This window comes from Dipodomys spectabilis, unplaced genomic scaffold (genome assembly GCF_019054845.1).
Source record: "Dipodomys spectabilis isolate Male_0828 unplaced genomic scaffold, ASM1905484v1 ptg000359l, whole genome shotgun sequence".
In the NCBI taxonomy this organism is placed as follows: domain Eukaryota; kingdom Metazoa; phylum Chordata; class Mammalia; order Rodentia; family Heteromyidae; genus Dipodomys; species Dipodomys spectabilis.
In genome coordinates this window covers 58,544-83,236 of record NW_024871036.1, presented here as the reverse complement: position 1 = coordinate 83,236, position 24,693 = coordinate 58,544, and the positions used below count along the sequence as shown (strand labels likewise).

At 36.0% G+C, this 24,693-nt stretch overlaps 1 pseudogene; it reads left to right on the top strand.

Moving 5' to 3' along the window:
- The first annotated feature begins 23,539 nt into the window (after nucleotides 1-23,539).
- LOC122095539 lies at nucleotides 23,540-23,605 on the top strand (annotated as a pseudogene).
- Nucleotides 23,606-24,693: the final 1,088 nt, after the last annotated feature.

Here is a 24,693-nt window from a genome sequence, read left to right as displayed (position 1 = left end):
TTTTTTATATTTCTGCACCTTTTTTCTCATATGTAAATTTGGAAAGCGCAAGGGAGAAAACAGAAATGGTGAGACACAAGGTTAACAAAATACAGCAGGGCTACTCAATAGACACTACATTGTAAATGAACTATACAACTTATGGGGGAGGGAGGTTGAAAGGGAAAAACTGGGAGGATATGAGAGAAGAGGTGACACTTTTCAAAAAGAAATGTGCTCATTATTTGACTTATGTAATGGTAACCCTTCTGTACATGATCTTTAAAAAATAAAATTGGACCTCATAAACAGGTAAGAATAGCTATACTATTAGATAAAATATGCTTTAAATTAAAAGTGGTATGAAAGTAAAAAAGAGACAAAGAATGATATTAAATATTCATAAAGAAAACTCTCCATCAGTGGTATATAACAATTTTAATTATCAATACCATGAATCCTAGAGCTCCCAAATTCATCAGACAAATACTACATACCCTAAAAACATGTATACATCCAAATACATTGTTGGTTGCTTGAACACATCATTCTTACCTCGGGACAGGCCACCCAGGTAAAAGCTTAGCAAAAAACTTCAGAGTTAAATAACTGCATTGACAAGCTATACCTAAAAGATATCTACAGAGTATTTCACCTAACAGCTTCACAATACATATTACTCTCAGCAGCCCATGGAATATTCTCCAAAATAGATCATATCTTAGATCACAAGAAAAATCTGTGAAAATTCAAAAATAAGAATGAAATTACTCTTTGTATCATGTCAGACCACGATGGGAACAAATTAGATCTTGGCATCAAGAGGCATCACAGAAAATTCTGAACCTCACAGACTGAATAACACATTGCTAAATCATTAGTGAGTCACTGAAGAGATATGGAGGGAAGTTGCAATGTTTATGGAATTCAGTGGAAGTGAACATACAAAATACTACCACCTCTGGGACACAACAACACAGGCAATACTCAGAGGAAAATTTATGTCTTTGAGTATGTATATCAACAAATTAGAACAATCTTGAATCAGCACTAAGGTTTTGGCACTAGGTCCTGGAAAAACAGAAACAAGCCAAATCAAAAAGTGGTAAACAGAAATAATACAAATTAGATTAAAGAAATAAATGAATTAGAGTCTTAAAAAAAACGTAAATCACAATTGACATTTATCTACTAGTAGCTCACATATTTGCCCAATGAATGTCAACCTAGGTATTTTCAGAGATAGACTCAACCAGCTAAAACCAGTGAACAAAACAACTTCTAGGATTCTAAGAAACTTTTTAAAATAAATTTACTCTGTTTTTCTTATTAAGGTGATTTATAGATGGATTACAATTACATAAGTCAGGTAAAGAGTACATTTCCTTTTGTGAAATATCTTCAGTTCCCTCACTTGTTCCCAGTCCCACGCTCCTGTCACCACCCATGTGTTAAATAGTTCACTTTCGTCAATGTTCAATGAACTCCATTGCTACAATTTTTCGCTCTTTTCCCTAAAGCTCTGTGCCCACCCCTCACCTTCCTGAAGATATACAATGAATATACAAGGCATAAGGTAAAGAATACAGAATCATCACAAAGTATAAACAACAAACACAAAACAAAAAATGTGTTTTCTGTGTATCTCATAGTTTGTTTGCATATGTATATCTTGTTATATAAATATAATTGTTTTTTATCATAAAATTATTTCAGGGATTAAGGTGTGATAACATAATTTTGCTTTCTATTTAATAATGCTTTTTATTTTAATATGAAAGTTGTAAGTAACACAATTCAAGTCCTAGTGAAATTTAAACGCTTAGATTTAAAGTTAAATTTTCAAAATGCCTAATATTTCCATTTTGGCAACCAAAATGAAAAACAGGTATGTTTTATCCTCAAAAATATCATTATATCATATGTAAAAAAGTAAACTATATGTAATATTAATTCAGTGGAAATAAAGTATCAAATACTTATGCAATGCATCAATACCATAGATTATGAAATTTATTGATAAAATTAATAAAACTTGTTTTAAGTAGATTAAGACATGAAACAAGTGATAATTTTCATTTCTAGGTGAAGTTGATATAGAAATTAGAGTTCTGTGTGCTTGATACGTTTCGATTTACACACATGATTGGCTCATCTCTATGTTATTTGAAGATAACTGAGAACAGGAGTAGAATAAAAAAAATCACGCAAATGCTTAGCTGTATTTTGTGACTAAATATCTCTTTATTTTATTTGAAAAATCTGGTGAATTTATTTAAGTCACATCAACAATAATGAGAACAGCCCCTAGCTCCTTAAAAGACAGTAAGAAAAACAGAAAACAACAGAAAAAAATGAACCTCATTTTGCATGTGGTGTTTGTATATTTTGTTGCTTTGTAATTGTGGATTATGTGACTATACCATGAATTTGGGCTCAAATCAGAAGGGCTATTGGAAGAAAATTTCAAAATGTACAGCAGCTAACACAGCTGTGCAGTTGTTTGTAGGTTTCACTACAGTCGCAGCTGGACATCAACTGTACAAAGGAAATAATTCTATTGTTTTGCAGGCAAGAATGTGATGAAAAGCATACTTTTATCTTCTTAGATGAAATAAGAAGACCACACTTTAAAAGCTGACTAAACGATCAGCCTTTTGGATAACAGTACCATTTTTGGGGGGTCCGGCCGTGGGGCCCGAGCTCTGCGCTTGAGCGCTGTCCCTCAGCTCTTCAGCTCAAGGCTAGTGCTCTACCACTTGAGCCACAGGGCCACTTTCAGCTTTTATTCTTTTGGCTTATGTGGTGCTGAGGAATCAAACCCAAGGCCTCATGCATGCAAGGCAAGCACTCTACAATTGAGACACCTTCCCAGACCCAACAGTGCCATTTTTAAGGCACTCTAGATAATTCAAGTCCTGCATCCCTCCACAACACTAATGCCATTCACAAATCATTGCTGAAGGGAATTTCCAGTTTTATCTGATATTTCAAATTGCTTAGGAATAACAGAAACAATAATTCAAGTTGTTGAGAAAATTTACTTTAGAATAAGCAAACAAATCAGATTTAATTCCATTAAGGAATAATAATGGCAAGTCCTTTGTAATTTAGTATTAGACATTAGGGTAAAATGCCAGAAACAGACTCTGCAAGAAGGAAACAGGAGTCTTTGTTAAGATATATTAAAAATTATCTACAGACAGGTAAGTTTACCTATATTTCCTATTATATGATAATTTATTTTTGTCTGCTAATCAGAGAGTCAAAAATATTTTTAATTATGATATGAAAAATGCATCATCATGAATAAATGAAATCAGAAGAGTAGATGGCTCAAGAGCTGGTTGGTTCTGTGAAATGTTCTCATTATTTTGAATTATCTGGTTGGTTCTGTGAAATGTTCTCATTGTTTTGGTTCTGTGAAATGTTCTCATTATTTTGAATTATCTGGTGTTTTTGTATTGTGGAATTATGAATGTATTTTATGTATGGGCAGGAAGATTATTAGATCATTGTCTGATACACAATGTCAGGAACCTAACCTGAGTGAAAGTGGTAAGTGTGTGTGTGTGTGTGTGTGTGTGTGTGTGTGTGTGTGTGTGTGTGTGTGTGTGTGTGTCTACCAGTCTGTATTTAGAAGGAAGTGTCTTATTTCTCTCAGGGTACATACTTAATTCTATTAGTTTTACTACTTTAATGACAGTAGATAAAGGTAATTAACATTTTGAGACATATGTTTATATTCTTTTGATTGCTTGAACAAACCAAAAATTTATGTTTGGGATAGTGGAAGGTCAGCTGAAAATATAAACATTTGGTATATTGAGAAAGATATCAATGACGATCATTTCAGTATAGAACAATTTTAGACAAGTTGAATTATGGAAACATAAAAGTAATGTGATTATTTATTGCTTACAGTTTTACATTTTAGTTTCGTCAAGTCAAAATACCATCTAGTTCTACTGCATAGGAAGGAAAACCCTAAAAATTATAGTTTGTGCCCTATTTCATATTGGGAAGCTTTGTTTGTATCAATATGTTTATTTATTTTATTTCTGCTTTCCTATTCACAATTCTGTTTCTCATAGTAGTTTTCTAAGGACTTTTTCTTTCTCCCAATTTGGGGCTTGAACGTAACTCATGCTCAGTTTGCTAACAGTAGTCAGTCTTCCATTTGAACCATGCCCCAGTCCAGAAATTTTTGTAGTTAATTGGAGATAGAACCTCATGAACTTTCCTACTAGACAGAAAACCATTATCCCCCAAGTCTCATCCTTCTTAATCACTATCATTATAGAGATGAGTCATGGACCCCAACAGTCAATGACTTTTCATGTCTTATAGAATACACATGTTTGGTAGTAATTGTAATAATAAACTACCACAGCTTGAGTGCATTAACACTGTAAATACATTTCCTCTGAGTTGGTGGAACTAAAACTCCAAGATCAGAGCTTGTTTCTTCTGAGTCCTCTTTCCTTGGCATATTCAAGTCCTTCTGCTTCTCTTGGAGGAGACTTCAACTTAAATGCTACCATTGAGATTCTGTTTCTATATACAGTCACTTTCTAAGACAGTAGGTTTTTGATCTTTAGTATGATTTCAGTGGGACAATATCCAACGCATAACATATTACTTAATGGATGAAAGAAAATCTCTAATAGGAAATCATTTTTTTGTGGCATGGAAGATATGGTTATATTTTTTTAATAGCAAAAAAAGTAAAGGCTTTATTAGAACTTGTTAAATGAGTATGAAATCTTGACCTTAGACATGCCAAATTCTTACCCTGGCACACACTTAAATTTCTAGAGGAACTGGAGGATTGAACCCAAAGCACTTTACTTGTGAAACAGCATCTCTACTACTACCATATCTGCAGATTATAATTGGATTGCTTATTTTGAGGCAGTATCACTATGCCTGGGCATGCTTGGACTGTGGTCTTCCTAACACAAACATAAAACATTGCACCCAGCAAATGGTTAGAGTATCTGAAACGTCTTTTTGTGTTTGGGCTTGCCTTGAGATGGAATTCTCTAATCTCTGTTTTCCAAGTAGGTAATATTATTGGTTTGAGCAACTTTATCCAGTAAATGTATACAATTTCAAAATATCTTGATATTGCCTATATTTGTGCTTAAAATATATAGCTAACCATAATTTTTTCCCTCTTTTGTTTAGTACTCTGAGTTGAAAACATTGACTTTCTTGACATACATTGCATTGTTTTGGATGGAATCCCATCACAATAAAAAATATTCCCCAAAAGTTTATGTCAAAAATCATGGAAAAGAAGACTTCAGGTTGGAAAAAAAACACTGATCTTGAAGTTATAAATGCACTATATTTATAGTGTTCGTCAATGCTTTCCTAAGTATGATGAGGAAGGCAGAAATGGGAAAGATGTCAGGTCTCTGTAGAAATTCTGTAGTTGTCCCTTCATGTTTTCTTCCTTCATTAAAGCTTGCTTTATTAAAACGCTCTGGGTGTATATTGGTTGGACTGATTGGTAATTTCTCCAGGAAAAGAAGCTGATTTTAGAAGGCTGATGGTGTGGTAAATAAATGAATGACCAGAATGAACACAAATATTGCTACAGAATGAGCTGGCCAGGTTTAATTGCTGAACAGTAAAACAAAGCAAAGTTTCAATTCTGATGATCCACATTGGAACATATATAGATAGATACTTATACATATACATATAATACATACATGAACAATTAAATCTCCAGTAGGGTATAGAGAAAGTTGGTGTGACAAGTATTAAACGATTTCAAACTGGTTGCAGGAAATGTACATTGAAATAGAAATAGTTTAGCATAGATTTTGCATAGGTTTGGTAAAGAATGTAACTTCTTCATTATATACTTTACAAATATCCTCAGTATGTTTTAAGTTTTTTTTATTGTGAAAATACTGTACAGAGGGGTTACAATTACATGGGCAAGGAAATGAGTACATTTCTTTTTTTGGGGGGACTGAGGGGGTCCTGTCGTGGGGCCTGAACTCTGGGCCTATTTGCTGTCCATCAGCTCTTCAGCTCAAGGCTAGAGCTCCACCACTTGAGCCACAGCTCCATTTCTGGCTTTTTTGTTTTTGTTTATGTGGTGCTGAGGATTCGAACCCAGGGCCTTATGCATGCAAGGCAAACGCTTTACTTCTGAGCCACCTTCCAGCCCCATAATGAGTACATTTCTTATCAAGCATTGTTACCTCCTCCTTTGTTTCCCCTTACCACCCCTGCCCATCTTCCCCTCCCCAACCTCCCCAAAAACCCCAAGCCAAAATTGTTAAGTTCCTTTTTCTACATAACATCTTGTATATCTCATTGATGCACTAGGTCCACTTATATCCCTATTTAAACAATTTGGTTTTTCCCTTCCCCTCCACAAATTATACCAATAGCAAATACAGTGAAAACAGAGGTATTTTTTTATTGCAGTAAGAGCACCTATATAGTGCTGAAAATTGGAATTATACAAAATAAGCAACATGGCTAGGCACTGGTGATTCAAGGATGTAATCTGAGCTAGTTAAGAGGCTGAGATCTGAAGATCACAGTTCAAAGCCAATCTGAGTAAAAGTTCATTAGATACTTATCTCTAATTAACCACCAGGGCAAATGGAATTCCAGTTCAGATTGTATGTCGAGCACTGACCTAGAACACAAAAACACCATCCAGGCCCTGAGTGTAAGCCATGGGATCAACAGAAACTAGAATATAAAATAAAACATTAAGTTAGATATGTTATAATCGAGCACCATATAATGAACTCTACATTGTTAGAAAGACTAGACTTGTGTTAGCTTTATAACCTATCATAGTTAGTGATATTGTCCATTTATTAAACAAAGTCTTACTCAAATTTACAAGTTTGAAGGTTTCAGTGTATGTTTAGTTGGTTTTATTGCTTTGGAGGGTGTGACAAGACAATATCAAGGTGGAGAGTATGTCAAAGAGAAAAGTTTTTGACTTAGAATGATTAAAAGATGAAAGAAGAAAGTAGACGAGAGTCCATGTTCTCATAGATTTCACACTGAAGAACTTAATCTCCAGAAGAACTATTTAGGTACTCTCCAGAGTCTGGGAAGAAATAGAAAGTCTTTCTGGGGCATTCTAAATTCAAATGGCAACAGCTTCACCAATGATAATGACATGTACAGGGGTGGAAGCAACTAGATATTTCTATAAATTCTAATTAGATCTCAGCAGACTAAATATTTTATGGAATTCCTATTAAAATATTTTCTTGCAGACGGAGTGTGTCTTTATACTACAAATGTGTGTATCTGTGTGTACGTATGTGTGTATGTGTGTGTTTGAAAAAAACTAATATAACAATGTAGCAGATAACAGTATTTCGTATGGCCTGTCATTTTACTTCACAAACCATGAAAGTCGGCCACAATTCCCAATCAAATCCTTTCCAAGATTCAAACATTAAAGCTGTCCCAAAAGATTTACCTGCCAACCCTAATACATCCACCCTGTTTAAGGTGGCCATGGTATAGGAAAACTTTTAGTCTTCCAATTATGTTGTCACCAAGGAAACAACATACAATATTTCTTCTAAAAATACATAGATTGTAGAACACTTTAGCCAGAAAATTGAAGGAATATACTTTATGGGATTTAATTTAAATATTTAGTCACTTAGATGAATGTCCTATATCCACAACTCAGAGCTCTATTAAACTGCATAATTGCAAAACTCATCTATTACCACCTGTTGAATTTCTTTTTAAAGTGTTTTTTAAATGACAAGGATGAAGAAATTTAAATGGGTTAATATTACCTAGTATTACTTCAATTTTTGATTAATAGTTAAAACAAACTGACAGACTATTAGTCCATCAAGATTTACAGAGTACGTTTTTGGCTTATATTTTCATTTGTTCCTCTTTTTTGGGGTGTGATATAAATTTTTTTTTCAAAAAGGCAATTTGGTCTTAACCACTAGCCACAAAATTTATGTTGTCATAGAATCAGAGGGTTTGTCTGATTAATTTAAGACAATGGTAGGCTCATTTTATGCCAACACAAAATATAAAAACCAATGACATTTTCACTGAACAAACACTCATAAAAATCATGAAATAATAAAGTAAAACTCCATGCCAATTTTTTTTGTCAGTCGTGGGGCTTGAACTCTGGGCCTGGGCACTGTCACTCAGCTCTTCAGCTCAAGGCAAGCACTGTACCACTTGAGCCACAGTGCCATTTCTGGTTTTTAGGACGTTTATTGGAGATAAGAGTCTCACAGACTTTTCTGTCCATATAGCTTTCAACCACTATCCTCAGATTTCAGAGTCCTGAGTCGATATGATTACAGGCATGAGCCACCAAAGCCCAGATCCAAGTCAATTTTAAAAAAGCAAGCTTATTGAAATTTCTGGCTTTTTCCAATAAACAATCTTATTTTTTCAGTATTAATTTATAGCTATGAGTTATTTTTATATGTAACTGGGATTTTTTAATAGATTCAAATATAATTTTTACTATTACTCAGTATCTCACAAAAATCCACTATCATTCACTTTGCACAAAGTCAATTTTTGCATACTATCTTACACAGTATTATTACATTCTATATTGCACATAGTGTGAAGTGAAAATAGTTTAGACAATTTCATTTAAATTATTAAGTGCTATTTTAACATTATAAATTCACAACTGTGTTTTTAATCTAAGGAAAAAAAGATTTTAGTGTTAAAATCTAATATGAATGTGTAGTGTGTCCCAATTAAACCAAATATTCTGAGTTCATACAGACAAAATTATTTTCTTTTCACTAAAGACTTTGAAGTAATATCATTGGAAATAGTGAGGCAAAAGGAAGAAGAATTCAACTCACATCCAACAATGTCTCTGTTGTTTTGCTACTCCCCACTAAGACCTGGCCATTCCCAGTTGTCATAGAAATTCAAGTGTCTCTCTTAGAATTCTATTTGAAAAAGTTCTAAATCACTGATTTTATTTGTACTTTCTCTTATATGAAACAAAATATAAACACAAAACAATTGAAATAAAATGCACACATATGTTGCAGTCACCACAGCTGGAGAAACAACCAAGAAAGTGGAACTCCCCCAGGAACAAAAACATATTATGTACAGATTTTTTAAGTACACAAACCTCAAATACATGTTAATTTGAGTAGAGCTATAAGGATAACTGTCTCTCATAAATAAGGTTGTGTTAATTTGTAATTAAATTCATCTGGTTGAACCTAATATAGCAAATCCCTTTAATGGATCAAATTGTCGAAAACAAATGTAACTGTATATGAAGTAAGATCTGCACATATTTAAAAGAAAAAATGCTAAGGTATTAAATCACAAAAATCATGACATACTTAAAATATTCATAAATGCAATGAATAAGTCCAATAGTATCCATATTGGGAACTAAATACCACTGATTTAACAAGGACAAAATATGCAAGTAATAGAATCTGAGCAGTTTACATGAGTTTACCTAGTTTAAACCTACTCTAAATTACACTGTTTGTAGAAGACTGAACAAAGGTTATCTAAAGGAAAACATCAGCACATTATATAAATGAAATTAAAAATCTCATGAAAAGAGAATAGTAGCTTCTGGAAAATATAATTTTAATAAATGGTGGTCAAAATATTTCTAGTGCTGACAAAATTGCATACCTATTTAGTGAGATTGAGAAAAGACTCAAGATACTCGAGCTGATTTGAAAGTTTGGCAAAGTAGCAGGATACAACTATAACATTATTATGGATGTTGGCTCTGGCATGGAATTCATTTACTCTTTGTTCTGACAAATGAATATATGAAAGAACATAACTTCACCAACTAAATATCAAGACCTAACTAAACATATAATCAGAAAAGTCATCATGCAAGCCATATGGCAACCTGGATAAAAAAATAAATCAGTCATACTGATTCTGTATTTATTGTAAATGTTGATTTTTTTTACAAATTATTTCCTTTGGCTTGAATTTTTAAAACATTGTGTTAAGTGTATATCATTAACAAATTTTGTATTCCTCCTTCAATTTAGTTCTGAGTATAATGTCTCACTTCATTTCCTAACCCATTAAATGATGTTGATTACAAAACAAATGCTCATAATCACTGTTTATAATACACAGAATCTCATAAACATGACTCCAGTAAGCATAGGTTAACATTTTGATATCATGGTCTCATGACTGATGAGGCCTATCTGCATGAGTATACTTGTACCTAGATTCCTCAGCCTAAATTTAGCAATTTTTAAAAAGTGTCACCTTTATCTGTCACCTATCAGAGATTAAACCTTAGTGTAAAGCCTAAGGAAAATGATAAGGTAAGAAATTAGCTTTTCTGCATTCACTGTATTTGATGTCGGTATAATTTGTGGAGGGGAAGGGGAAAAACAAATCGTTTAAATATGGATACAGGTAGCCCCATTGCATAAATGAGATGTACAAGTCATTATATCGAAAATGAACTTTACAACTTTGGTGTAGGTGGGGAAAGGGGAGCGGGGAGGATTGGGCGGGGGGAGGGGCGAGGGGAGGATGGGAAGGGATGGGAAGGGGAAACAAAGGAGGAGGCTACAATGCTTGATAAGAAAGAAATGTACTCATTATCTTGCCCATGTAATTGTAAACCCTCTGTACAGTATTTTCACAAAAAAAAAAATTAAAAAAAGAATTTAGCTTTTCTGGATATAAAGTAAACAAAATGAAGCATGTAGTAAATCACTGGTTTAAAGTCAAACTATTTCTCCAAAACATTCTAAACATTTCCTTACAATGTGTATTATTCTCAAGAAGGGAATGGGTAATGTGAGAAGAGGACTAACCAAGCATTGTCTTCAAATATACATAATTTGGATTTACCTCTTTATTTCACTATAAGCATTTTTGATTTAAAAAAAACTGAATAATTGATTTCCAGATCAGGTATAATATATCTTAGTTGCATACACCAAACTTTATTCAGAAAATGGCATATATCAATTTAGTAAGAAAACATTAAATAAATAGCAAAAGTATATACCTACAGAGATAATATTTTGAAGAATACATTGAAAATATTCTAATATAATAATTAGGTTGATAGAAAAATTTCACATTTACAGTCATTAACTAAAATACTCTAATGCTAATTGGACAAGATTGTCTTTCTAAATGAGCAAAATATATTTCTCCTTTTACTTCGTCAAGGAATTAACTGAAAAAAAGATATTAACATATGAATCTATAATAACTGGAACGAATTTTTGTCTTTTTATTAGAAATTTTAATTTCACAAAGTATTTTTAATTGTGTTATACACATATGTGTACTTAGTGTAGCTTGTTAAATTTTATTCCTTTTATTAATTATATTACCCTATTTTTATACTTAAATTTTATTATGTGATCATACTAAGTTATAAAGTATTTGAACATATTTACTCCAAACTATTTCTCTTCATCTCCTCATTCACTATATTCCGAACTGAATAAGTTACATCTTTTTTTTGTGTGTGTGAAAATACTGTACAAAAGGGTTACAATTACATGGCCAAGATAATGAGTACATATCTTTTTGGGGGGAAGCGTGTCCGGTCGTGGGGCCTGAACTCTGGGCCTGGGTGCTGTCCCTCAGCTATTCAGCTCAAGGCTAGTGCTCTACCACTTGAGCCCCAGCCCCACTTCCAGCTTTTTTTCTTTTTGCTTATGTGGTGCTGAGGAATTGAACCCAGGGCCACACGCATGCAAGGCAAGTGCTCTACCACTGAGCCACCTTCCCAGAACCAATGAGTACAATATTTTAATGTGATATATATATATATATATATATATATATATATATATATATATATATATATATATATAGTTGTGAAAATACTGTACAGAGGGGTTACAATTACATGGGCAAGATATTGAGTACATTTCTTATCAAGCTTTGTAGCCTCCTCCTTTATTTCCCCTTCCCATTCCTTCCCATTGTCCCCTCGCCCCCCCCACACACAATACTCCCTGCTCCCCCTCCCACCGCATCCTGCAACAAAGTTGTAAAGTTCGTTTTCAACATAATAACTTGTACATCTCATTGTTGCAATGGGTCCACCTGTATCCATATTTAAACGATTTGTTTTCCCCTTCCCCTCCACAAATTATACCGACATCAAATACAGTGAAAGCAGGGGGTATACTGTGGGAGAGGGACATACATAGCAACAAAAAAATAATCTTATCAATGTGTTAGAAACAACCACATGAAAGAAAAAAAAACATTTGAATACATATATCAGGGTTCATTTCCCTAACATCAACTTATCTGAACATTTCTGCTTGACTCAGTCATATACTAGATATTGCAAATAAGGGAAACCGTGGGACCTATGTTTCTTTGGGCCTGGCTTACTTCACGTAATATAATTTTTTCCAAGCCTTTTCATTTCCTGACAAATGGGGCAATGTTATTCTTTCTGATGGAGGGATAGAATTCCATTGTGTATACTTACCACATTTTCTTGATCCATTCATCTACTGAGGGGCATCTGGGTTGGTTCCATATCTTAGCTATAGTAAATAATGCTGCAATGAACATAGTTGTGCTGATAACTTTAGTGTGGTCTTGTTTGTAAACATTTGGGTAAATGCCCAATAGTGGGATTGCTGGATCATAGGGGAGCTCTATGTGGAGTCTTTTGAGGAACCTCCATATTGCTTTCCAAAGTGGTTGAACAAGTTTTAAACTCCCACCAACAATGCAGTAAGGTTCCGTTCTGTCCACATCCCCTCCAGCATCTGTTGTTATTAGAGTTCTTGAATTTAGCCATTCTAACTGGAGTGAGCTGGTATCCCAATGGTGTTTTGATTTGCATTTCTTTTATGGCTAGGGAGGTTGAGCATTTCTTCATGTGTCTATTGGCGATCCTTCTTTCCTCTTCAGAGAAGTTTCTCCTTAAGTCTCTAGCCCACTTATTTTTTGGGCAGTTGTTTCTTTGAAGATTTGTTGTTGGGGGATTTAATTTTTTGAGTTCCAGGTATAATTTAGATATGAGACCTTTGTCCTTTTTATGACTATTGAAGATCTTCTCCAAATCTGTGGACTTTCTATTGATCTTGCTAGCTATGTCTTTTGCCATGTAGAAGCTCTGTAATTTCATGCAATCCCATTTGTCCAACTTTCTTTGATGTGTTCTGTTTCTGAGTCTCTATTAAGAAACTTTCGGCCTGGCCAAGGAGACCTATGGTTTCTTCTATTCCATCATGTACCCTTATCAGAGTGTCTGCTTTGACTCCAAGGTCTTTGATACATTTGGAGTTGATTCCGGTGTAGGGTGGTATATAAGGTTCTAGATTTAGTTTTCTACAAGTAGTTAACCAACTTTGCCTGTGCAATTTACTGAAGAGGCTCTCTTTCTTCCATTCTATTTTTTTAGCTCCCTTTTCAAAATTAGATGACTATTGGTCTGTGGGTTCATTTCTGGGTTTTCCATTCTATTCCTTTGGTCCTGAGGTCTATTCTTGTGCAGGTACCAAGCTGTTTTGATCACTATGGGTTTGTAGTTGAGTTTGAAATTTGGTATTGATATTTCTCCAGCACTGTTCTTTCTGTTGAGCTTCGTTTTTGCTATTTGGTGTCTTTTATTGTTCCTTATGGATTTTTGGATAGCCAATTCAATTTCTTTGAAGAATGAGGTTGGAATATTGATAGGTATCACATTGAATTTGTAGATAGCCTTGGGAATTATTCCCATTTTCACGATATTGATCTTTCTAATACAGGAGCATGGGAGATTTTGCCACTTTCTAAGTTCTGTTTTGATTTCCTTTTTCAAGTTTTTAAAGTTTTCAGCATAGAGGTCCTTCACTTCTTTGGTTAAGTTAATTCCTAGGTACTTTATTATTTGTGGGGTTATTACGAATGGTGTTGCTTTCCTAATTTCAGCCACATTTTTCTTATTGTTGGCATACAGAAAAGCCATGGAATTTTGAGAGTTAATTTTATATCATGCTACTTTGCCAAAGTTTTGAATCAACTTGAGTCATTTGGGAGTGGATTCTCTGGGATTCTTTAAATACAAGACCATGTCATCTGCAAACAGGGAGAGTTTTACTTCTTCTTTCCCTAGTTGGATTCCCTGTAGGTTTGCTTCTTTTCTTTCACTGTAGCTAGGCATTCTAATCCTAGATTGAAGAGAAGTGGAGAGAATGGACATTCCTTGTCTTGGTCCTGACTTAAAAGGAAATGGCTTTAGTTTTTCACCATTGAGTATAATGCTGGCTGTAGGTTTCTTATATACAACCTTTATTGTATTGAGGAATGTTCCATGGATTCCTAATTTTTCCAGAACTTTCATCATAAAGGGCTGTTGGATCTTGTCAAATGCTTTTTCTGCATCTATTTAGATAACCATGTGGTTCTTATCCTTGCTGTTGTTGATGTGATGAATTATATTATTTGATTTGCGTATATTGAAGCAGTTTTGCATCCCTGAAATGAATCCTTTTTGAATGGATGAATTGTTAAAATCAATTGGCCAAAATTTTGTTGAGAAGTTTCGCATCAATGTTCATCAAAGAAATGGGTCCATAGTTCTTTTTCTCTGATGAGCCCCTGCCTGTTTATTTGATGAGGTTTATGATGGCTTCATAGAATGAATTCGATAGTGAACTTTCTCTTTCAATTTCATTGAAAAGTTAGCGGAGTATTGGTATGAGCTCTGCTTTGAAGGGCTTGTTGAATTCTCCTGTAAAACCCTCTGGTCCTGGGCTTTTCTTAGATGGGAGGTCTCTTTTTTTTTTTAATTTAATTTAATTTTATTTGTGAACATACTGTACAGAGGAGTTACAGTTACATGGGCAGGATAATGCGTACATTTCTTACCAAACATTGCAGCCTCCTCCTTTGTTTACCCTTCACATCCATTCCCAGCCTCCCCCCTCCCCCCTAATCCCAATCTTTCGCCTTCCCCCCCTTCCCCCCCTTCCCTCCCCCCACCCCGAACCAACGTTGTAAAGCTCGTTTTGGACATGACAACTTGTACTTCTCATAGTTGCAACAGGTCCACCTGTATCTTTAAACAACTGGTTTTTCCCCATCTCCTCCACAAGTTATACTGACATCAAATATAGTGAAAGCAGGGGTTATACTGTGGGGGAGAGACATACAAAGCAACAAAGAGATAATCTTATAAATGTGTTAGAAACACATGCATGAAAGAAAAAAACATTAAAATACACATCTAAGGGTTCATTTTCCTGACATCACATTATCTGACCTTTTCCGCTTGACTCATACATATACTAGATATTACAAATAAGGGAAACCATGGGACCTACGTTTCTTTGGGCCTGGCTTACTTCACTTAATATAATTTTTTCCAAGTTTTTCCATTTCCTAACAAATGGGGCAATGTCATTCTTTCTGATGGAGGCATAGAATTCCATTGTGTATATATACGACATTTTCTTGATCCATTCATCTACTGAGGGGCATCTAGGTTGGTTCCATATCTTAGCTATGGTAAATAATGCTGCAATAAACATAGTTGTGCTGGTAGCTTTAGTGTGGTCTTGTTTGTAAACATTAGGGTAAATGCCCAAAAGTGGGATTGCTGGGTCATAGGGGAGCTCTATGTTAAGTCTTTTGAGGAACCTCCATACTGCTTTCCAAAGTGGATGAACAAGTTTACATTCCCACCAACAATGAAGTAAGGTTCCTTTCTGTCTACATCCCCTCCAGCATCTGTTGTTGTTAGAGTTCTTGATTTTTGCCGTTCTAACTGGAGTGAGGTGATATCTCAATGTTGTTTTGATTTGCATTTCTTTTATGGCTAGGGATGTTGAACATTTCTTCATGTGTCTATTGGCCATCCTTCTTTCTTCTTCAGAGAAGTTTCTCTTTAAGTCTTTCGCCCACTTATTTATTGGGCAGTTGTTTCTTTGAGGATTTGTTGTTGGGGGGTTTAATTTTTTGAGTTCCAAGTATATTTTAGATATGAGACCCTTGTCCGTTGTATGACTAGTAAAGATCTTCTCCCAAACCGTGGGCTTTCTATTGATCTTGCTAGCTATGTCATTTACCCTGCAGAAGCTCTGCAACTTTATGCAATCCCATTTGTCCAACCTTTCTTTGATTTGTTGTGTTTCCGGGTCTCTATTCAGAAAATTTCGACCTGAGCCAAGGAGACCTAGGGTTTCTCCTATTCCATCCTGTAATGTTTTCAGAGTGTCTGCTTTGAGTTCAAGGTCTTTGATCCATTTGGAGTTGATTCTGGTGCAGGGTGATATATAAGGATCTAGCTTAAGTTTTCTACATGTAGTTAACCAATTTTGCCAGCACCATTTACTGAAGAGATTGTCTTTCTTCCATTCTATTGCTTTAGCTCCCTTATCGAAGATTAGATGGCTATAGGTCTGTAGGTTCATTTCTGGGTTTTCAATTCTATTCCATTGGTCCTGAGGTCTGTTCTTATGCCAATACCAAGCTGTTTTGATTACTATGGCTTTATAGTAGAGTTTGAAGTTTGGTATTGATATTCCTCCAGCAGTGTTCTTTCCATTCAGGAGCGTTTTTGCTATTCGGGGTCTTTTATTGTTCCATATGAATTTTTGGATTGCCTCTTCTATTTCCTTGAAGAATGAGGTTGGAATTTGGATAGGTATTGTGTTGAATTTGTAGATAGCCTTGGGAAGTATTGCCATTTTCACGATGTTAATCTTTCCAATCCAGGAGCATGGGAGGTTTTGCCATTTTTTAAGTTCTGTGTTGATTTCCTTTTTCAAGATTTTAAAGTTTTCATCATAGAGGTCCTTCACTTCTTTAATTAAGTTAATTCCTAGGTATTTTATTTTTTGTGGGGCTATTACAAATGGAGTTGCTTTCCTAATTTCAGCCACACTTTTCTCATTGTTGGCATACAGAAAAGCCATTGATTTTTGGGGGTTAATTTTATAACCGGCTACTTTGCCAAAGTTTTGAATCAGCTTGAGTAATTTGGGAGTGGAGTCTATGGGATTCTTTGAATACAAGATCATGTCATCTGCAAAGAGGGAGAGTTTTATTTCTTCTTTCCCTATTTGGATCCCCTTTATGTCTGCATCTTGTCTTATTGCTGTAGCTAGGCATTCTAATACTAGATTGAAGAGAAGTGGAGAGAGTGGGCATCCTTGTCTTGTTCCTGAGTTAAGAGGAAATGGCTTTAGTTTTTCACCATTGAGTATAATGCTGGCTGTAGGTTTGTCATATACAGCCTTTATTGTATTGAGGAATGTTCCATGGATTCCTAATTTTTCCAAAACCTTCATCATAAAGGGGTGTTGGATCTTGTCGAATGCTTTTTCTGCATCTATTGAGATAACCATGTGGTTCTTATTCTTGCTCCTGTTGATGTGATGAATAATATTAATTGATTTGCGTATATTGAACCAGCTTTGCATCCCTGAAATGAATCCAGTTTGATCGTGGTGTATGATTTTTTGGATGAATTGTTGAAGTCGATTGGCCAAAATTTTGTTGAGAAGTTTTGCATCAATGTTCATCAAAGAAATGGGTCTATAGTTCTCTTACTTTGATGAGTCCCTGCCTGGTTTTGGGATGAGGGTTATGATGGCTTCATAGAATGTGTTCGGTAGTGAGCTTTCTCTTTCAATTTCATTGAAGATTTGGAGGAGTATTGGTGTGAGCTCTGCTTTGAAGGCCTTGTAAAATTCTGCTGTAAAACCATCTGGTCCTGGACTTTTCTTAGCTGGGAGGTCTCTTATTGCTGTTTCTATTTCAATGCTTGATATGAGCCTGTTAAGCTGGTTTAACTCATCTTGGTTTAGTTTTGCCATGTCAATATTTGCTTGGGAGAGGTCCATTTCTGTCAAGTTCTCAAACTTATTAGCATAAAGTTTTGAGAAGTATTCCCTTATAATGTTCTGAATCTTGGTTGTTTCCGAGGTGATGTTTCCATTCTCATCTCTGAGTTTATTAATTTGGGTGTGTTCTCTTCTTTTTCGGATAATACTTGCTAAGGGTCTGTCAATTTTGTTAAGTTTTTCGAAGAACCAACTCTTTTTTTTGTTGATTCTTTCTATAGTTTTTTTGGATTCTAATTCATTTAATTCTGATTTAATTTTAATTATTTCTTTCTGTCCACTGGATTGGGGTTTATCTTGCTGCTCTTTAAAGGATTTTTAGATGTGTCATTAAATTGCTAGTTTCAGATCTCTCCAATTTGTTGATGTAGGAGCTCAGAGCTATAAACTTGCCTCTGAATACTGCCTTTGCTGTGTCCCAGAGGAGCTGGTAATTTGTGTGTTCATTTTTGTTGAATAGCATGAACATTTGAATTTCCTTTCTAATCTCTTCCATGACCCACTCTTGATTCAGCAGTGTGTTGTTCAGCCTCCATGTGATACCGGACTTTCTTTGGTGGCTTTTGGTGTTGAGTTCTAATTTTATTCGCTGTGGTCAGAGAGAATGCAAGGTATAACTTCAATGTTTCTGAATTTAGACAAGTTTGCTTTGTGGCCTAAAATGTGGTCTATTTTAGAAAACGTTCCATGTGCTGCTGAGAAAAACGTGTATTCTGATGTTGCTGGGTGAAATGTTCGGTAGATGTCTGTTAAGTCTAGTTGATCTATGCAGCTGTTTAGATCTGCGGTTTCTCTGTTGAGTTTTTGCCGAGTTGATCTATCTAGTGGGGAGAGTGGTGTGTTAAAATACCCAACAATTAATGTCTTTGGATCTATATGGGATTTGAAGGAAAGTAGTGTTTCTTTGATAAATTTGGGTTCTCCATTGTTTGGCGAATAGATATTTAGAATTGTGATAGCCTCCTGAAGGAGAGATCCTTTAATTAGTATGTAGCGACCTTCTTTATCTCTTCTCACGAATTTTAATTTGAAGACTATTTTATCTGATATTAGGATTGCAACTCCCGCCTGTTTATGGGGACCGTTTGCTTGGTAGATTTTGTTCAAGCCTTTAACATTGAAAATGGGTTTGTTTTTACCGGCAAGATGTGTCTCCTGCAGGCAGCAGATAGAAGGGTCTTGTTTTTTAATCCAATTAGACATTCTATGTTGCTTAATTGGAGAGTTCAGTCCGTTAATGTTAAGAGATAGAACTGAGAGGTATTTGAGAGTTACTGCCATGTTATCCACCTTCTTGGGGGCTGCGAAAACTGGGTTCTTCCTATGGTTCTTGGATTCTCAGTTTGGGGGCAGTTTCTTGGCCTTTATTGCGGTCTTGTTGGTTTTCTATGTGTAGGACATCTTTAAGAATCTTTTGTAGGGGTGGTTTGGTGGAGATGTATTGTTTCAATTTTTCTTTGCTATGGAAGGTTTTTATTTGGCCTTCAGTTATGAAGGAGAGTTTATCTGGGTACAGTATTCTTGGTTGATAGTTGTTTGTTTTTAGGGCATGGCATACATCATTCCAGGCTCTTCTTGCTTTGATTCTCTCTGCTGAGAAATCTGAGGTGATTCTAATTGGTTTCCCTTTATAGGTGATTAACCTTTTCTCCTTGACAGCTTTAAGGATCTTTTCCTTGGTCTGAGTTGATCCTGTGTGGATTATAATGTGACGGTGGGATGTCCTATTCTGGTCTGGTCTATTTGGGGTTCTAAAAGCTTCTTGTATCTGAATAGGCCTATCTTTTTGTATGTTTGGGAAGTTCTCTGCTAGGATCCTGTTAAACAAATTTCCTAGACCATTAACTTCTGTTTCTAGGTGCTCCTCTACACCCATTATCCTTAGATTAGGCCTTCTGATGGTGTCTTCCAGGTGTTGGATAGATCTATCATATTTCTTGGACTTGTCTTGGATGGTTGTATGTTCTTTCTCTATAATATCTAGGCTGTCTTCAATCCCTGAGATTCGATCTTCTGCATGGTCTAACCTGCTGTCAAGACTCTCTACTTTGTTTTTTATCTCTTTTCCTTCTAGTTGGTCAGCTTTGATGCCTTCAAGTTCTTTGTTGAAGCTCTGTTTTAGGTCTTTTATGAATTTCTTTACTTCCTTAATTTGGTGTTCAGTGTTTGTTCTCAAATCACTTAGTTGATTGGTTATGGTTTCTTTGGACTCCCATTCCTTCTGTTGGGTTCCATTCAGCATTCCTTTTGTGGTCTCCCTGACTTCCTTCAGCTCTTTGTTAATGGATTCCATGAATGCCTTTAGTGATCTTTGTGTGTTCTCTACCTGTTCTCTCAGTTCCTGAATTACTCTTTGATTAGCTTCCTCCCGTTTGTGGGATTCCTGCAGTTCTCTTTCCTCCTGTTCGTGGGATTCCTGCAGTTCTCTTTGAGTGTTCTCAGCCTGCTCACGCCATTCCTCCCTTTCTCTTTGAGTATTCTCAAGTTGTTCACGCAAATCCTGTATCAGTTTTTGAGTAGCTTCCTCACGCTTATGATATTCCTGTATAGACTTTTGGGATGCCTCCTCTCTCTCCCTATCATGCTCATACAGAGTCCTTTGTAAGTTATCAAACTTCTCATTTATCATGTTTGCCACCAGTGTTTGTAGAGCTATTTGGGAACTCTCCTCTGGATTGTTCATTATCTGATCTGACCCCTGATTATCAAGATTGGGAATTGAGATACCCGGATTTGCCATTTTTCTTGTGTTTTTCCGGCTTACTCTGCCCATTTGAGATGAAAATAGCACCAGTTTTGTGCTAGAACACTATCTTAAGGCAACCATCAACCAACGTTTGCATTTATACAGTCAATAGTCTACAGGTACAATCTAGTTCAACAGATACATCTATTCAACATCAAACAACTATATGTTAATGGGCTTCGAACTGCAGAGAAGAAGTTGGAAAACCAGAAATTTTTAGGTTTAGGGAGAGATGTGGGTAAAAATTAGGAATAGATTGGTGTGGGGAGGCACAGGGAGAGTTAACTATGTCCTAATCTCAATGCAGGAAATAGGTTGGGTAGGATGCAAGTAGAGAGGGAGAGAAAAAGAAGAAAGGGAAAGGGAAATGAAAAGAGACAAGAAAAAAAATTAGAAACGTAAAAATTAATATAGTTATTGAGATTGAAAGACCATCTATTTAGAGAGGAATGTGAATATAATGAGAAAACAGGAGGGAGTTAGAGGAGATGTAAAAACTTTAAAAATGCTTAAAATATTATATAGGTATAAAGAGGTAGTACTGCTATTAAGGAATTTAAGTCTCAGAGGTTTTGGATTGAGTAATAAATTTGTGGATTAAGTGTGTACACAATGGGGGATAGGGTCTACTAGTTAACTATGGGTTTATCTGAGGATGTGCAGGACAAGAGTTAAGTCACAGACAGAAGAACAAAAGAAAGGAAAAGGTGAAAAGGATAAGAAAGGGAGAAAAAAAAAGATAAGAAGTTCAGTAGAGCTAGACAAAAAACAAAAAGATAATTAAGAGAGAAAGAAAAAGAGAGAGAAGACAAGAAAAGAAAGGAAAACGTACATTCACGTATTCCTAAAATAAAAATTAAAAGAGGGAAAAAAAAGTTACTGGAAAACAATTATTTTCTCAAAAAAGGCAAAAATTAAAGATTAATAAAAGTTTTAGAAAAGGAAAAAAAAATTTATATATATATAAGGTACCAAAAAAAAAAAAAAAAAGAAAAAAGAAAAGAAGAAAAAAAAGTTCTTTGATTTTTTTTTTTGATTTTTTTGGGAGGGGTGGGAAGAATCCTGTATCTCCCTTTTGTCTGTAACCAGCCTCTTGTTGGAGTCTCTGGTCAGCTTGAGGTCCTGTGGCTTGATTGGTTTCTTAAGTCAGTTTGTTCGAACAGGCAGAAAAATGCTCTGCTTTACCCAAAATTTTGAGATCCCCCTCCCAGGTTAGTTTAATGGGAGGGTGATCTGCTTTGAGAATCACAAAAGAGGGGTGATGAGGCTAGGTTCTGGTAGAGTTGAGGCCTTTCAACAAACAGTAGCTTTTCCCTGGGGCTATTTTGTGAAAAATTCACAGAGCCCACCCTGGAGCCATTCTCAGGGTTTCTGTTTTTCAATTGATTGTTGAGGCTGCTAGAGGGAGGGGCAGCCTCTGGCTCTGGTTACCCAGTGAGGAAAGCCATTCCAATGGCTGGTGCCTGAGCTGGGTGACTTTTCCCTGGATGGAGCTGATTCTGGCAGGTCACTTCACCGTTAAGTTCTTGTGACCTGTTAAATGACTCGTTTTATTCCAAGGCCTGAGTTGGAGCTAGCAGCTCCTCCGAGCTTTGTCGGTATCCAAGATGGAGATCACCAGTGCTGGGGGGGGAGGGGTGGCCTTCCCTCCTCTGCTCCCTGAGAAGGAGTGAGGACGTCGGGCTTCTACTCACGCCGAGTCTTGGATCCTGGGTCGTCTCTGGTCTGCAAACTGCAGGATGAAGATGTCCGCTCCTTGTCGGTTCTTGCTGGTGTTGAGTAGAATCCTCTTGCCCACTGCGTCTGGCTCCTTAGTCCCGGACTCTCTGTGTGAGCGCTCAGGTATGGCCACGGCTGTGGTGGCCGCTGCGACCCTGCCGCCGCCGCGGCGGCTGCTGGCAGGCGCTCAGATGTGTCTCCTTGTCTTGGCTTCCCCTCTCTTGTCTAACTCTCTGTCCTGTGATGGCACACTTGGTGTGATTCTCTGGCATAGGACTGTTCACTGGAACTCTAAAACTGCTTTCTATGCGAGAGCTTGTTCAGATTCCAGCTTCTCCTCCGCCATCTTCCCGGAACTCCCCGGCAGGTCTCTTATTGCTGTATTTCAATGCTTGATATGGGCCTGTTAAGATGGTTTAACTCATCTTGGTTTAGTTTTGGCATGTCAATATTTCTGCCAACTTCTCAAACTTATTAGCACATAGTTTTGAGAAGTATTCCCTTATAATGTTTTGAATCTTGGTTGTTTCTGTGGTGATATTTCCATTCTCATCTCTGAGTTTATTTATTTGGGTGTGTTCTCTTCTTTTTCTCATAAGATTTGCTAAGGGTCTTTCAATTTTGTTAATTTTTTTGAAGAAGCAACTCTTTGTTTTGTTGATTTTTTTGTATGTTTTTTTGTGGATTCTAATACATTTAATTCTGATTTAATTTTAACTATTTCTTTTTGTCTACTAGATGAGGGTTTATCTTGCTGCTCTTTTTAAAGGAGGCTCAGTTGTCTCATTAAATTGTTGGTTTCAGATCTCTGCAATATAATGATGTAAGAGCTCAAAGCTATAAACTTGCCCCTGAGTACTGCCTTTGCTGTGTCCCAGAGGAGCTGGTGATTTGTGTGCTCATTTTTGTTGCATATCATGAACATTTGAATTTCCTTTCTAATCTCTTCCACGACCCACTTGTGTGTCAGCAGTGTCTTGTTCAGCCTCCATATGTTACCGGATTTTCTTTGGTGGCTTTTGGTGTTGAGTTCTAATTTTACTCCCTTGTGGTCTGAAAGAATTCAAGGTATAACTTCAATGTATCTGAATTTGGACAAGTTTGCTTTGTGGCCTAAAATGTGGTCTATTTTGGAATATGTTCCATGTGCTGCTGAGAAAAAGTATATTCTGATGCTGCTGGGTGAAATATGCAGCAGGCATCTGTTAAATCTAATTGATCTAAGCAGTTGTTTAAATCTGCGGTTTCTCTGTTGAGAAGAATAGCTTGGCCCCTGGGTAAGGATGACATGCAAATTCGTGAAGCATTCCAAATTTTTACAACAGATGCTGGAGGGGATGTGGCCAGAAGGGAACCTTACTGCATTCTTCGTGGGAGTATAAACTTGTTCAACCACTTGGAAAGCAGTATGGAAGTTCCTCAAAAGATTCCAAATACAGCTCCCCTATGACCCAGAAATCCCACTTTTGGGCATTCACCCAAATGATTACAAACAAGACCATACTAAAACTACCAGCACAAATATGTTTATTGCAGCATTATTTACCATAGGTAAGATATATAACCAACCCCGATGCCCCTAAGTAGATGAATATATCAAAAAACGCTGTGTGTGTGTGTGTGTGTGTGTGTGTGTGTGTATGGGAATTCTATCGTCCATCAGAATGAATGACATCACCCAATTTGTTATGAAATGGAAAAACTTAGAAAAAATTATATTAACTGACGTGAGCCAAGTCCAAAGAAACATAGGTCCATGGTATCCCTTATTTGCAATAAGTAAATCTATGTCTGTGATAAGCAGAAATGGTCAAAAGCTATATGCATATGACTAGATAAGGTGATGTTAAGCTAAATGAACCTCAAGATAGGAACACAAGTGTTTTTTTTCTTGCTGTTGTTTTTAACACATCTATAATGTGCGATGCTATTTTTTTGTTTTTTATATGGTCCTCCCACACAGCATAACCCCTGTTTTCACAGTATTTGATGTTAGTGTGCCTGCATCTTGTATATACACTTCTCTAATTTGGGGAGGGAAGGGAAAAAAACAAAATGCTTAAATAGAGATACAGGTTGACACATTGAAACAATGAGATGCACAAGGCACTATGTTGAAAAATGAACTTTACAGTTTAGGCAGGGTTAGGGTGGAGGAGTGGGGGGGGTGAGGACTGTACTTGTGGAGGTAGAAGGGAAGGTATGGTAGGGGAAAAACAAAGGGGAGCTAACAATTCTTGATAGGAAATGTACTCATTACCTTGCTCATGTAACTGTAAACCCTCTATAAAGTATTTTTACAATAAAAAACGTTTAAAAATGTTCTGAGATAGAATAGTTTATTTCTATTATTTTACCCATATAATAACCTTAACAAAGAAATTAATACAAATCACTGACCTGAAG